We start from the raw sequence: 14309 nt of genomic DNA, 5'->3' as shown, positions 1-14309 counted from the left end.
AATTTTTATTTCAAGTTAAGGAGCTTTCAGGGAATCGGATTTTCCTATTTAATTTTTAGAATTTCATGGTATTTTCCAGAGATCTGATCGATAAACGACTTTTTTTTATCAACAGCACATGAATATGTTCTATTGCTATGTTAATTAATAAGTCAATGAATTATTTCCGTTAAATTTAATAAAATTAAAATTATTAAAATAGGGCAAATACACACGAATAAATTCACAATACTAATGGTAACTTTACCGTTTTTCTCCGTCGTGTGGGAGTATTCCAAACGCTAACCTATTTGTTTCACAGTTTATTGACAATAAGTTGTTTACGTTGCATTCTCGGGAGGGTAATTTCAGAGCAAGCCCTAACTTGCCAGATATCAGTGACAATGGCCGCAAAAGGAAGGCTACCAATGGTATCGGGTAATTATCTATGGTATGCCAATTTAAGTATCGTATACATATATATATACCATCATCAGCTAGCAGTGGGTGACTAGTGTGATTCCACCTACACACAATAACTAAAGAGAATAGATCGAGAAAGAATAGCACAAACGCGAGATAAGAAAAGGTACAGTATGGCGGTATATCGTTCGTCACGGGCGGTGAGCTTCCGCAACAGACGCAGACGGTGCAAGTGTCATTACTTGGACGTTCTTACATTATGCCTTGTCCGTTCTCACTCGCTCACGCTCCGTGACTTCTGCAATTTCCGTCAGCTGCTGTCTGCTACACACGAGACTCGAACGCGGTTGCATTTTGCGATAGTTCCAGCACCCAGCTGACTTTATCGGATTACAAAAAGAAAAATACGACGACACGATGATTTTATTCGTTTCGAAATTAAATCATTTTCACAACCTACAACTTAACTTAAGGCTAATTGCTGAGCTAAAAATATAGAAAACTGCTATAAATCGAAGAAATTCACTAATTCAATCAATTTCTAAGAGCTGCGCGAATACTCGAATTGCGAAACAAAACAGAAAATTTACGTGTAATACAGATTTGCCGATTGAATGGCTAAGGTAAGTAATTGATATTTTTATTTTACAGAAAACATACAGTCATACATAATAAGTATTAAAAACAAAAAAATATAACATAAAAAGACCAATTAAGTTTTCATAAATTATGCAAAAGATATAAACAATAAATGTGACAAAAAAATAAATAAATAAGAATTTCGAGTGAGAAAATAATAATTGTTAACATTTGCGTTTTCCGTGGAGGTAATAAATTAAAATACCGAATGTACACTCCGAGCCATCCACGCACACACATGAACGCACATATAAAATATACACAAACATATACATTACATGCGGCACATATACATAGCATAAACCACGCAAGATGCACATTCAGCAATATATCTTCAAGCTGATGTACTGTATACAGACTTCTCCAAGGCCTTTGACAAAGTTGATCACAACATTTTATGTGCTAAACTTCGTGCTGTAGGCATTAGAGATCCCTTTTTATCGTTTTTAAAATCCTACCTCTCACATAGAAAACAAAGTGTAAAAATCAATAACTTCATATCAAATAGCTTCCTAGTAACTTCTGGTGTACCACAGGGTGCCCACTTGGCCCCTCTTCTATTTAATCTGTTTGTCAATGATGCTGCTAATGTTTTTTCTTTTACAAAATTCTGGCTTTTTGCTGACGATAACAAGATACTTAAGCTAATTAAAAATATTGATGACTGTGTCAGACTCCAAGAAGACATAAATGCATTTCATACTTGGTGCAAAACTAATAACATGGAACTTAACATCGATAAATGCAAAATTATTTCATACCATAAATGTAAACATCCTTTTATTTTTGATTATAAACTTAATGGCCAAGTTCTTTCGATTGTCACCTCTATAAGAGATCTTGGAGTGATCCTAGATAATAAACTAACTTTTCTGGAACACTTTGATAATATAGTAAACAGATCCTTAAAAATTTTAGGCTTTATTAATAGAACTACGTCTGATTTCCAAAGTATGCTTACACTTAAAACACTTTATTGCTCTTTAGTTCGCCCTATTCTTGAATATGCATCTGTAATCTGGTCCCCTCATTATGCTGTTCATATCAAGCGCCTTGAATCAGTTCAACATCGTTTTATAAGAAAAATTGCATGGAAGATGGGATTGGAAAGAGGAGACTATTCATATTCTGATATGGAGAGGTTTTTAAGCATATCAAGTCTTGAAAAACGCAGATGCATTGCAGATATAATCTGCATGTATAAAATTATGAACTGTCTCATTGATGCCCTTGAAATTTTGCAAAAGATTCTTTTTAACGTTCCCACCCGTAGACTAAGAAATAATGAAATGCTTTTCCTCGGTCACTACAGGACCAATTATGGTGCACAGTCGCCTTTGCCCAGAATGATCAGGCGGGTGAACGATCATCAAGATCTTGATTATTATGGTGTAAGGATGTCTTTCTTTACAAATCAGCTAAAGAATCTGTATAGTTAGCCTATGCTTTTTACTTAATCTAAAAAATCTATCATCTGTCTTTGCTGCTTATTTCTGTTCCTTATATTTTTTTATTCCTTTGTAAAAATTTATTTTAATTGTAATGTTTATAATGGACTTTGTCCGTAAATAAATAAATAATAATAATAATAATCCCAAATAATCGACCCCATGAAGAAATTTTCTGTACAAATGCAACGTGCAGTTAAAAATGTCTACATCAATACTGAGTCCGTTATAATTTCTACAGGTACGTCGAATGAATGAATTCGAGGAATAATTGTTTTTACAAGTTGGTACATAAAAAAGGGAATTTAATCTAGTATAGCGAAGAGGACAACGGAAACCAATATTTTGTAAAAGATACGGCGAATCAACTATATTATTGAGAATTTTAAAAAGAAAAATTAAAGCACAGGTAAGGCGCATTTTTTGTAGTAATTCTATATTAAAATTGATCAAAGATGCGCCGTAATCATTTTCAATGTTGCCAAAACAATATTCCAGGCTCCTTATAAACTTCTTTCGAATGTTTTCAATTTGATTAATATATACATTATACTGAGGGGACCATCCTAATACAGCGAATACATATGATAGTAATATGACATAAAATAAGATAAACTTTCTTGTTGGTAGTCTAAGTATACACGCGTGGAATTCCAATTTAAACAGAAACAAACGTAACTAGTATGTGGTTCAGATGTTATTCAAATATTTATGTCACATTGACTTGGGTGTGGGTACTAAGTACGAAATATTACTATTATTGTTTGAACAGAGTGATTGAAATGCTGGAGTTTTTATATTTACGTACCAGTTAATTAATACAGAATTAGGCTTTAAAAATTGTACATGCGAATGAATATAAACATAATTAGATTGGTACTTCAAAAATAACAAACGTGTAAAAGTGACAAAATGTGAAAATTAAACTGACTTGGCTTCCTACTTCCTACCCCGTGCAGTGTAGTCAGTAGTTCAAATATGACAAACTATTCCAATATTTGTTTGGCAAATGTGTTTGCTTTCAATAGTAACTACATATGTCCGAATGGACCGAGTTTATTCTTTAGTCAACAGTTGCTATTGGATGTATTCTTTTTGCAAGGTTGTTGTTATTAGATAATACGACATAAAAACCAGAACTATGTGTCAATTTTGTAATAAAAAGTGGTCTACATGTCAATTATAATTATTGAATTGAAGAATAATGAGTTTTAATAAATTGTCAAAATGGAATTGTTGTCAATAAAAAGATTGCGCAATATCTTTGATGCATTAAACCACAAAAGTATTCGACACAATTGTTTTATATGAAATATAAATTGAAGTCATAAAATCGGTGATGCGTTACTAAGTTGGGCTAGTTCTGTTCACTTCTGGGGCGTATTCCTAATGTATTTGTACTGAGAAATTTACTTACGTGACGAGAAACCTAAAATGTCGCGATTCTTCATACTCGATCTCTCCTTTAGACCTTGTCTCGAATACTTCAGGGACGGCGAATGGGCGAATATCCCGGGGGTATGCATTACCAATATTACCATAAATCAGCCCGCTAAACGGCCTCGGTGGGATCAGGGGGCGCCGGCACCGGGGGAGTACCTGCTCGAGGGGCGCTTAGTGGGATAACTTATGGAGCGACTAGAGAGAAAATTCCACCATTTTTAACAATGCATTAAAGAGGCTTCTCTTCAGTTTAGCAGTGAAGCGATTAAAGCTCGTTTCTATGAGATAAATGGCATCGCGTGGCGTTCATAAAAACCTTTAAAATGTATTAGTCGTTAAATTGTGGTAAGTGATCAACTAAGTGCAATTTTTATAAACAGTGAGCGCAAGAACTAAAATAATGCAAACATCTACATTTGAAAAAGCTAATAATCGACTAAGTGTACCTATACATATTGTATTCAAGTCAACAAAAAGAAATCTCAAAAAAAAAAAGCTATACTCCAGTAATTCCTAACTCCTAATAAATAAGATACTTTCTTAAGCCTACAAATTATAATGAAATTGTTTTGATACTTTTTAACTAAGGTATATTGTGCAAGGTGGAGCAAAGTTATAAAACTAGAAATTTTTTAATTAAAAATCTGGGAGCTAAAAACGGTAACAGCTCTTAAAGCGTCGTCGTATTAAGTTCTTAGTGCTAAGACAGCAATATTATTTATTTTAACAACCGTTTTGATCTGATTGACTTACGTAACATATATAGGTACCTAAACAACGATTTCCAAAAACATAATCCTTCTAGCAATATATTCACTGAGCTAAAACGAACTATATACCGCTCATCTGCGGTTATATTGTATTATTATGGTCATATAATACTAGATTCTAGAGCTAAATTGTGCGAGAATTTTCGTACTGCGTGTGAATTCGGACAAACCTATTCATCCAAATTATGAAATTTTCCGATTTAACAGCGTAATAAATATTCGCTAATTGAAATACCAGATCAAATAACTGAAGCGATTCGATTAATTTAAATTGCCTATGCGCGAAAATTTAATTTGATAGAAATAATTTAATAACTAAATTTGTCCACTACGGTAGACTTTAAGCAAAAATATGGAAAACCAAATGGAACAATACGCGAAAATTCAAATTCGGTAAAATATAGCAACACCGAAAAATAAATAAAACCATGAAATATTTTTTTTCGTTCTGGTTGTAAGTAGATATTGCAGTAGTAGGTATTATGTATTTCATACTTCACATCAAGTGAATACGTATTGGCAAACGTGTAGAGGGGGTATTTGTGGCTGGCAGTGCTGGCACACGAGATGGCATATGCGCTGGCGCGCGATCTGTCTGTTGTCGGTTTTTCAACTCGGATCAAAGGGCGCTGGCTGAAAGCTTGTCGACGCGTCCATACGTCGGCTCAGGCGTGAATCATCCGAGAGGGCGTGATTTTTGTGCGCTTTTAACGTTAGGAATGATACTGTTCGACTCATAATCAGGACAGTGGACAGTGTAGCAATTTCGTTGTTAATACCAGGCCAGCGTGAAGAAACTAATAAATATTCGGCAACCGTCCATTAAATAAATTATAAAATTTCTTCCTGGTATATTAAAAAAAAAATGGCTTAGTTTATTAGTCTATTAACATATTACAACAGAGATGAAGAACATTTGGGAAAAGGTAATATAGAAGTCTAGGCATCTACAGGGCTTATGACCTGTCAATGACAGGTCATAAGCCCTGTAAATGCCTAGACTTCCATATTCCCTTCTCAAAAAATTTTCCCTCTCTGTTGAAATGAATTTAAATATTATTTGCATTGATGGGATACTTTTTCATATCAATTTACCACTTCTCAATACAAGTAACTTAAATTGTCACCGAATATAAATTATACATGAAATTTTAAAGACAGCTTCGTCGGTAAATTTGATCAATAAAAAAAAAAGTGATCAATGTTTCAAATCTTTGTCAATCTTGATCAAAATTTTCATTGCAAGATGGAATAATGAAAATGAATATCCAAAGGAGAAAAAAGTTTTGCCACACAAAGAATTACTTACATCGTGTACCTACTGTTTTCTGTGTTCTTTGTTGATAATGTTAAGTCATCCATGAAAGTGTCCGTCTGTGACGTAGATATAGAGGTATTTATGCTAAGTCTGTGCATGATTCATGGAGGTTTAAGAACTGACCTACCCAAAAGTTGGGAAATTTACATGAATAGGCATTAACACCGTTCATTTTAAATTGTGTAAGTTTCATCTCGATCATAACACGAATATTTTACAGAGATTAGCCAGTTTTGGTACGTACGGTGTAAATAGCAATCGCAAACAAAACTTAAAAATGAAATGTTTTAAGCAGATTTTTAACTTAACTTTTTAAGATCAGTTAACTACGATTATCCCTTTTACTTTTTTTTAAAGCAATCGACATGTTATTTAATAAACCTTTGTAGATTGGTATTCAGAGAGTTATTAAATTAAGGTATAATAATTTGTTTTATTCTAAAAAATATTAAACAACATATAGTATAAACAACAAAATACACAAATAGATAAAAAAACAGAAAAAAATAAATTATACAAATAGATAAGTAAAAATCACGACAAGACATTGCCTTGTCGGTAATCTGTCGAAAATAGGGCAAATTATTTCCGTTTTATACAAGTTTACCCTTTGTGGTGGTAAATAATTAGTGACCGACCGAAGCTCCGGTTCCGGTTTCAAAATGAGTTCAGGCCGCAGTTTCGGTTTCGGCCAAAAATTGACCGAAACTTTGCCTCAATCGAAACCTGCGGTCGGGATGTGTCGGATTACATTCGGCTGTACTCGGGTGCATCTTATGGCTCGAGACTCTTAGTGCTCGTGAGTTTTAAGATCTTTCACTTTTATATGTTTGTAATTTCTTTGTAGTTAATAATTTTTATGTTCCTATGGCGTACATTGAAGAACTGTTACATCTAAGTTATATGTATAACATATTAACAAACCAAAAAGCGCTAAAAATAAACCAATTGACTCATTGTGTATTTTGTTTCAACACTTATTTTAATGAACTCGCAAGGTTTAACAATCTTCTTCTTTCTGAGCCATTCAGATCCCCCCGACGTTGGCGATCACTCTAGAATAGGCATTTCGGTCCTGCGCCAACTGGAACAGCGCCTCAACCCCGCGCACTCCCGTCCAGTCGCGGATGCATCTGCCGCCTTCCAGCTCCACGCTTTCCCTCGATCTTCCCCATCACGATCAGCCGTAGAAGCGCATATTTACCTCCGCGCATGATATGGCCCAGATATGCTAGTTTTCTCTATCGAGGACAGTAGTTCTTTTTCGGCACTGGCTCGTCTGAGCACCTCTACGTTGGTCACTAAATCTGTCCATGGAATTCTCAGCATTCTCCGGTGTAGCCACATTTCGGTTTAACAATAAAAACGCCTAATTTTGAGCGCTTTGAAGTGACTTTTAACTTATTTAAATAAGTTTCGGTTTCCGCAGAAACTCGAACAGAAGCCGAAATTTGGTCTGAAAATCTTGTTTCGGTAGGTCACTTTAAATAATACAAATCAATGTGCCGTCACTATTTCGATTTGTTCATTCCTAAGCCGCCACAATAGGCAACTTAATAAACGATTAAATAAATAATTTATTCGTGGATTAATAATATAGTCGACTAAAAATATCAGTAATATTACCGTAATACATGCAGAATACAGACAACAGACACAGATATATTGTAACTAGAACGAGCACTACATAATTAGCGGAAGCGTAACGATAAAACCCGATTACTTCGGAATAAAAGACAGTCAAGGTAGCAAGTAGATAACGAAACAAATGATTCTCGAATTAATTTCAGGGAAGTAATTGATTGATTAAGTTTCATACAGTGAAAAATAAGACGTGATAAATTTATGCATTATAAGCCGCGTTAGGTGTCGATCGAAAAAATATAAAAAATACTATAAAAAAGGATTTCAATATACAAGGACCTAACGTCGCGTCGCTCGCAGTGGCATTTACATTAAGAACTTTAATATTAATAATATTTCAAACAAATAATGAACGAGCTTACAGGAACGGAATAAATATAACAAAAAACAGTAATAGACATTCACATAATACAAGATCGGCTGAAATGTGCTATATACAAAGTTCAAAAACAAGGCGAACGCAAACAATATTATAAATCAGGGACAGAGACTTAAACTGTGCAATGCTTTACCCGGGGAAATAAATAAACAAGAAAAAGTCAAGTTTTGCCCTCGGAGCAAAAACACCATCTAATGATTTAAAGAAATTAGTTTAGTAAAATTTAATAAACAAATTAAACAATTTAATAATAATCCGCAATGGTTTTTATATATTTTTATACATACAATAAAAAAAACAATTGAAAAATATGTATACGCCCAATTATTTAAGGAAAAGGGGAAGTTGAGAAAAAGAATTCGGTTTATAGGTACATAGGTAAGAATATTTAATAACAATGGTTTAAAAAAAACATTTTTCGATTTTTTACTAGTCAAGGAATAACTAGTTTTTTAAATTTATATGTTGTAAAACTATCTAAATAAAATATATTACATGACAAGAGTGTTTAATATATGGTAAAACATCATTTACTCTCGAATACTCGCATCTTCGGTTTAGGTCAGTAGAAATCGTAGCCAGTAGAAATTTAATGTTAAATATATATGACTGTCAATTTTCAGTTCACTTTAGTAGTGCAGAAAATCGGTGTTTATTATATTGATTAATATAATACGTAAAATTACGTGTAATACATTTACGTAAATTTAATGTATAAGCACACATATTAGACACCGTCTATCTATCCTCACTAGGAATAGTAAATACCCGAGAGGTAGGCAGCGTTTGTTTATTTTTATATCTACAGCAAATTTAGTCTTAGTAATGTCTAGAGATGATTTAAATATGGAAAGTTGATAAAATATGAAATAATATTTGAAAATATGAAAATCTTACAAAAATGATGGAACCAAAAAAAACAAAACTGTCAGGGTGTATGAAACTGTAAAAAAGGGTATAGAAATAACTCCGAGAAGGCATAAACGGATAGAAAAATGGTAGAATCTGGTGAAATATAAAAATATATGAAATTTTACAAAATAACATTTTAAAAAATACGACACATTGATGAGAGGTGCACGCACCTTCAGTGAGTCGCTGCGCTAGAGACGCACAAAAGATATTAAGCAGATATAATAATTTTTGTACAAAAAATGTTTTGGATAGTAAATAAATAACAAATTGACGTTTATTTCCCTTTGAATTAAAAAAATCTGATTGTTTCATTTCTCATAAAATGTCTTAATTTAGATAAACAACGGGTCTTTAAATTAGGTATTCAGCAACGCACTGTGGGCATGAGCGTGGGGTTGCTTGACCGTTACGAATTGCGCTAAAAAGCTGCTGAAAACGTCCATTTTCCAACAAATTACTGAAATTTACATATCACCGGCGTAAAATCTATTCGCGGTGTGACCTGGAAATTGAAAATAAGCTGTATATTGTAAATACATTCTTGGCTATTGTATCGTTAAAACAGCGAAACTTCATTACAAACCTATATTAACTTTAAATAAATAATATCTCAACTAAATTTTCCAAAGTTTAGCTCAAACATAATTAACCTGCCTTTTATACTAAAAATAATATTGGAAAATAATTTATTTATCGTAAAGATAAATATTGAACAACTCAGGGGTGTACCAATTACAATGCAAAACGTGTCCATCGAGGTATATTGGGAGAGCGTCACGTTACTTTAATATTCGCATTAAAGAACACATGATATGTTTAAATAATGTAAATTTTTCAGATTTTGCCATAAACAGACTACGAAGACAGCAAAATAAAATATTAAAGTTAGTTTATGACATCCCCTATCTAACAGCAACTAAAAAACTAACTGAACTCTTTAAACTAGAATCCTTACATTTTAATTATAAATTAGCCGTTGATTTAATTGTAGACGAAGAACTAAAACATACATAAAAATTGTAGTAAACATGGACACAATACGAGAATATCGGAAAAATATCGTATACAACCTTCTAAAAGGAGACAAGAACAGTCGAGACTAATAAACCAGGGACTGAAATAATACAATAAACTACCAGACAAAACTAAACAAAAGACTCAGACAAACTGTTCAAAAGATGTAAAAAATTATTATCAACAGAGTATGAATAAAAAAGTATATATAATTTTTGTAAAATAAATCTATTAGGGTTAATAAATAATAAATAAATTTTTAAATAAAAAAATCGCGATTTTAACAAGGATACAGAAGTTAAAATTTTACATTCAAATAATAAAAAAATACTTATATCAAACAACATGGAGATGTTTCACATTCTAAAATAATAAATAATCAAATGTCTTTTCAAGCCTACGGATTGCGCTTCTGAGTTTTCAGTGTATTAAATATGACTAAAATATTAATTTTTGGCTAAATATTATTTGGTTTTCATGCATGTAATCACTATCTGTTTTGGTGGATTTCAATGTTTAAATTTTTACGCGCACGAATTACCAGATACCTGAAACTAAGTATGTAATGTATTTATAATTACTGTAGGTTGGTGGGTGAAGCATAATAATACATTTCCTTCAGAGTAAACTAGCTTAAAATTATCAGCGAGATTATGTCGCATACATGCTTGTCCCTTGGATACAATAACCTCTTAAAATTAAGTAATATGGAAGTTTCCATGGGTAAAAAAGGCTTCTATATATTATTTTGTACGTAAATACGCGAGATAAAAGTGTTTTCTACGGCTGCGAGAGTGGATCAGAATAGAACCGCAGAGAAAGACATATAACTATTTAAGAAACAAGAAGCCATTGGTGCTTTTTTTTCATCGAAAACTAAGGATATTTAATTTCGCTAAAATAAACGAAAATAATAATTGTTAAAACACAATACAATAAAAATCCAACCTTGGAAATTTTACCGTGCCGTGTGAATATGTACGATCTATCTGAAAAATACTAAATCCATACTAAAAAAAAGCGAACATTCGTAGTTAGATCAAATACTCAATTAACTACATACTAACTAATGAATGAAAAATATGTATTATGTATATCACGTCTTTGACTTGTACTTAAAGATTTGCAATGTAATCAAGTAGTATAAATATGTACATAAATGGTATGCCAGTTGCAATGTCATGTGCATTTTTATGTGCCAAAGGCGTAAAAGGGGAAGATGTTAACATATTCATAAAAAAAATACCGTTAGGTATTGAAACAAATTTTAAAATCAAAACAAGGTGTAAAATTCATAACTTCGTGTTTTGATTTGAAACTGTAATCTCTAGAAGATGCTATTATAAAATGATTTTTAGTCATGCAGGATGGCAAACAATGTATGGGTATGGTATTGCTACAAAAAAGATACTAACATAATATAAATTTATACAATAAAAAAACGCTGTTTTTACGCAAAACCTTCAAACACTTTAAATGACTGTCTAATTAGGATGTGACGTAATATCTCCGTCGAGTACAAACTATTTCCGGGTGAAGAGTTTAGAGTTAAGAGTACGTCATAGCATATTCCGAGGAGAGGTAGTTTATAAGTACTATCCCACCTACCTACGTCACTCGGCGATTCCAGGACACCTCTGCCTTATTCTGACACTAAAAAATAGATACCACTGTTGAAACTAGTATTTACTAACGGAATTAGATAAGAAAATATGTCAACAATGACGCTAAACTTTAATAATAATCAACCTGAAAATTAAAACGAAGATTAGCGGCCCTCCTATTGATAAAAAATGTTATTCAAGTTTGTAAGTGAATATTCTCGGTGGAAGTTCTTTGTGATTTATTATAGAAATAAATGACGAGTGATAATTTAATCCGCAAAATTTAAGTAACTGTTGACCGGCTTCCTATAGTCTTTAAAATATAGCTCGATTAGAATGACATTTGTCAGAAAAAGTGACGACATAACTTTGTAGTAACGTCACGGGAGTTATTTATATTGACACAAGAAAAATCATTCGTATCTGGCGTGTTAATTTATTTTTATAATACAATGCTTCACACACAAATCAACATAAATATATAAAATCAGCTTTAAAACTAAAATAAACCTAATTATTAACGACGTTCTTACAAGGTTACATCATTTTGCAAAAAAAATAGAGATGGGACAAATTGATCTATGTAAACTTATAATATTAGAAATCAAACACTGATTTGAGTCTACTGAACAATTTATTTTAATGCATTCGTTTGAAAATGCCCTAACAAGGCGAAACAATTGTCACGAAATTTTTGTTTTTATATTTTTTATATTTGTAAAAATAAAATAAAGTGTTCAGTAGACTCAAATCAGTGTTCGATTTCTAATATTATAAGTTTAAATATAGAGTTCTACAAGATAAACACCAAATCAATCAGTCAATTGATCTATGTAAATTGATCGAATAAAAAAATAATTAATTTGATGTTGTTCATGAAAAAAGTATAAATGTCTTATTTGTTGGTGAATAATTGTGTTAAACACACTATAATAGGCTTGTTTTTGCGTTTTTTATATCAATTTTCGGGAACAGAGTTTTATGATTGCATGAAATAACTGATAAAATCGATTTGATCAGTGATCAGTAATTTCCCATCACTAATGAAATTAGTTTGACAGCTGTAATTCTAATCAAGCTATATTTTAAGGACTATAGCTTTCGCGACATCTTCGAGACTGATACTTTGAGACCGAAACATAAATATCATTCGTCTTTTATTTCTATAATACATTTCAACGATGTTCCAGCAAGAATTTTCACTATTATACTTTATACACAAAGGAATTGCTCGAAAGAACAAACAAATACGCGTATTTTCGGAGTTTAACCGCAAACTATTATAGACTATCGAATACACCTTGTCCGTCAAGCAAAGTTATTTTTACTTTAAAAGGAAGGGGGGTAAAGCTCGGGTTTCCTAGGACAGCGGTGCCCGTATTTTAACGGCCGTAGTGAACATAATTGCGGTTGACAGCCGTCGTAACGGTGACTAGAGAGTGGTTTCCTATAAAAATGGTGTTGATAACACCGTTAAAAAATAAAATCACTCTCTAGTCACCACTTCGACGGCTGTCCACCGCATCACCGTTCACTACGGCCGTTAAGATACGGGCACCGCTGTCCTAGGAAACCCTAGCTTAAGTCAACAATGTCGAGAAACTCATGTTAAATCATTAACAAGTTAGTGTTTCACAGCACGAGACAATTGGATTACAGCGAGAGGGCATGATACATCATGCTCCTGTAAACATTAGTATACTAAACTTGTAAGGTAGCTATTGTTATATCACTCGTGACACTCGTGATCGTGATACAGGTGAATGTCTAAAGTCGTACATGACGAGGGTTTACGAAATTTGCAAAGAAAAGCTGTTGACACTCTAGTGACACTGAATGAAGTTGCGAAAAGGGTTCGAAAATCCTCATTTCTGTGAACTAATTTGTATTGTTTCTGTGTAGTAATAAACACAATCTTGACATTATTTTTTTATACACGTAAAAGTATTAAATAATATAAAGAGATAACATAATTAATTTTCCTCTATCACCAAAACTCGAGAGGAATGCTAAATATAAAAAACAACAACAAAATGTATGGTGACTTCATATAATCAAATAGCTGGGCCTCGATTATGATGGGAAGATAAAGACGTCATACCTTCACCTTGACGGTATAGTTGAAGATAAATTCCCTCTAGCGATTATAAAGATATACTACCGATCCCCACCTTCAAGTTTTGGATAGGTACATCGATATGAATCAAGGCGAAGTCGCGGTACACATATCTACGCTCTAAAATGACATAGCTTCAGTATGGCGTCATAGTTGAAGATAAAAATTTTCCGACCGAATACAAAGGTACACTACCGATACCCCCACCATCAAGTTTTGATGTAAGTACATCGGTTTATACCGACGGGTCTAGAACCCCTCGATACGTTTATCTACGCATTAAAAGTGTCAGAAATTTTGTTCCACCGAACAATTTTTCCTTTAATTATGATTTATTAAATTTTTTAATCGTTTTGAGGCTGGAACTTTTTTTCTTCAAAGCCTATTAAAAATATGAGAGAGAAACAAGTAAGTTTTGAAGTCGAATTAAATTCCGACATAACTGACACTTTAATAAAAACACCTAGATGCGAAAATAATGTGGCTAGGTTCTGTCCTATAACAAATAAGAGTATCTAGGCGTCAGACATAGATTTTATGCGTCAGAAAGTTACCACTAAAAAAATAATTACGTTATTATATTTTTTCCATCTGTTTTACTATCTTTCCGAGTGGAT

At 32.7% G+C, this 14309-nt stretch overlaps 1 protein-coding gene across 1 annotated transcript in view; it reads right to left on the bottom strand.

Annotated features, from left to right (window-relative positions):
• The window catches only part of LOC148279387 (uncharacterized), a 109388-nt gene that overhangs the window by 42525 nt on the left and 52554 nt on the right, over positions 1 to 14309 (bottom strand). The gene's annotated exons all lie outside the window — the stretch shown is intronic.

The sequence above is a fragment of the Micrasema longulum genome, unplaced genomic scaffold, assembly GCF_059751315.1.
Source record: "Micrasema longulum isolate JH-2025_06_02 unplaced genomic scaffold, ASM5975131v1 h1tg000725l, whole genome shotgun sequence".
Classification (NCBI taxonomy): Eukaryota; Metazoa; Arthropoda; class Insecta; order Trichoptera; family Brachycentridae; genus Micrasema; species Micrasema longulum.
The sequence above is the reverse complement of the archived record's forward strand: the minus strand, read 5'-3'. Positions and strand labels throughout refer to the sequence as shown.